A 2083-nucleotide genomic window follows, 5' to 3' on the forward strand; every position below is an offset into this window, starting at 1 on the left:
CATTATGAAATCAAAAGTCAGTCAACAACAGCAAACTTTGTATTTATTTGTCCATCCACGTATTTGCTTGTTTACTTACTTACTTACTTACTTACTCACTCACTCACTCACTCACCCACTTCATTTATTATTTATTTATTTATTTATTTGCAGTGGAAGACTTAATTCAGTAAGAATGATCAGAAGGGTAGGTAGGGTATCCTTGGGAAAAGAGTAAGATATCACGATGACTTTCCCTTCCAAGAGGGAGCTTTCTAGTAAGACGTGAAACCACAGTTTCAAGGGCCCGCTTTCCACAAGTCCTTTTCCAAGGTCAGGCATTTCTTAGGTAAGCAAGGGTCTCCATTCATTCCCTTTGAGGAACTCTCAGGCCCTGCCCTGACATTAACCTCTGACTCCTGCCTATTGTCAAGGCCAATGGGACACTCCTCAGCCCCTCCCTGACCTGAGGTGACCTGAGAAGCCACAGCCCACCCCAGTTCACAGGCCTCTCTTTATCTATCTATCTAACTAAGTAACTGTACAGCATAAAATGTGGAATCTCTTCTCAATGAAATGCTGTTGGCAGCCATTCGATGAATTTATTCTCATCTCAGATCCTGTCCAGCAGGGATGTCTTCTTTCCGTGTTTCTTCTTCTTTTGTATGTTGCAGTCAGTTCAGATGTGCTGGTATATGGTGAGAAAGAGAGAGAGAGAGAAATGGAATTGCTTTTTATTTATTTGAAGAGTTTTAATGATTTAATATTCAGCTATTTCCAGCCTTATTTACCAGCACATTTATTATTACCAGCGAGCACCTTCCTCTGAAAACATTGGAATCGCCCCCCATCTGTACGTCATGCACGTGCGTGCATATGTGTGTGTGTGTGTGTGTGAGCGTGTGCGCATCCCATCTATCTATCTATCTATCTATCTATCTATCTATCTATCTATCTATCTATCTATCTATCTATGTATCCCTTCATCAAATTCCATTTTAGGAGCTGCTATGCTGACCAGTGACATGGAGGCCACCATTTTCTTAGCCAGTGACAGTCAGGAGACAGAAAGAAGGAAAGAAAGGAAGAAAGGAAGAAAGAATCTACATTCCGAAAGAAAGAAAAAAATTAAGTAAATTTTAAAAAGTAAAAAAAAAATTAAGAAAGTAAGTAAATACATACATAAAAATAGACATAAAGAATGAATAAATGAATAAAACTAAATAATAATTGAAACATTCAATAAGTAAATGAGTCACGCTAAATCAGCAGATAAATAAACAGATATATGAAAGAAGATAAGGAAGTGAAGGAATGAATGAACAAGTAAGTAAGTAAGTAAGTAAGTAAATAACTAGGTGGGTCATTTTTTTTAAAGAAGTAAGTAAATGAGATGGGCTGAACAGATAGTAAGTAAGTAAGTAAGTAAGCAAGCAAGCAAGCAAGCAATCGTGAAAAAAAAAATGAGAGCCGGGCGATGGTGGCGCACGCCTTTAATCCCAGTACTCGGGAGGCAGAGGTAGGCGGATCTTTGTGAGTTCGAGACCAGCCTGGTCTACAGTGCTAGTTCCAGGACAGGCTCCAAAGCCACAGAGAAACCCTGTCTCGAAAAACCAAAAAAAAAAAAAAAAAAAAGAGAGAGAGAGACACATCCATTCAATCCATAAAAGACAAAACGTGGAAATAAACATGTAAACTGGTCGACCCACCCAAAGCAGGAGGGAGGTCTCTGTCCAGCAGGGCCGTCTTCTTTCCAAGTTGCAGTCAGTCAGATCTCTGGGCAAACAGAAAAAGAAAGCAATTGTTTTCTACTTGAACAGTTTTAATATTACTCAAATGAATTAATATTCAGCTATTTATTCCCAGCCTTATTTACAACTGGATGCCCACCGAGCACCTTCCTCTCATAGCTAGCCCCTTCTACCCCTGCCCCATCTGGACAGATAGACAGGATGTATGTATGTATGTATAAATAAATAAATAAATAATAAAAAAGTAAAATAAAAATAAGTAAATAAATAAATTAAAAAAAAAGTGTTTGGTGAGTGGGGCGTGTTGGCATAGAGAACAAAAGAGATAAACTAACCACCAACACATTGAAGAA

This window comes from Microtus pennsylvanicus, chromosome 8 (genome assembly GCF_037038515.1).
Source record: "Microtus pennsylvanicus isolate mMicPen1 chromosome 8, mMicPen1.hap1, whole genome shotgun sequence".
NCBI lineage: Eukaryota > Metazoa > Chordata > Mammalia > Rodentia > Cricetidae > Microtus > Microtus pennsylvanicus.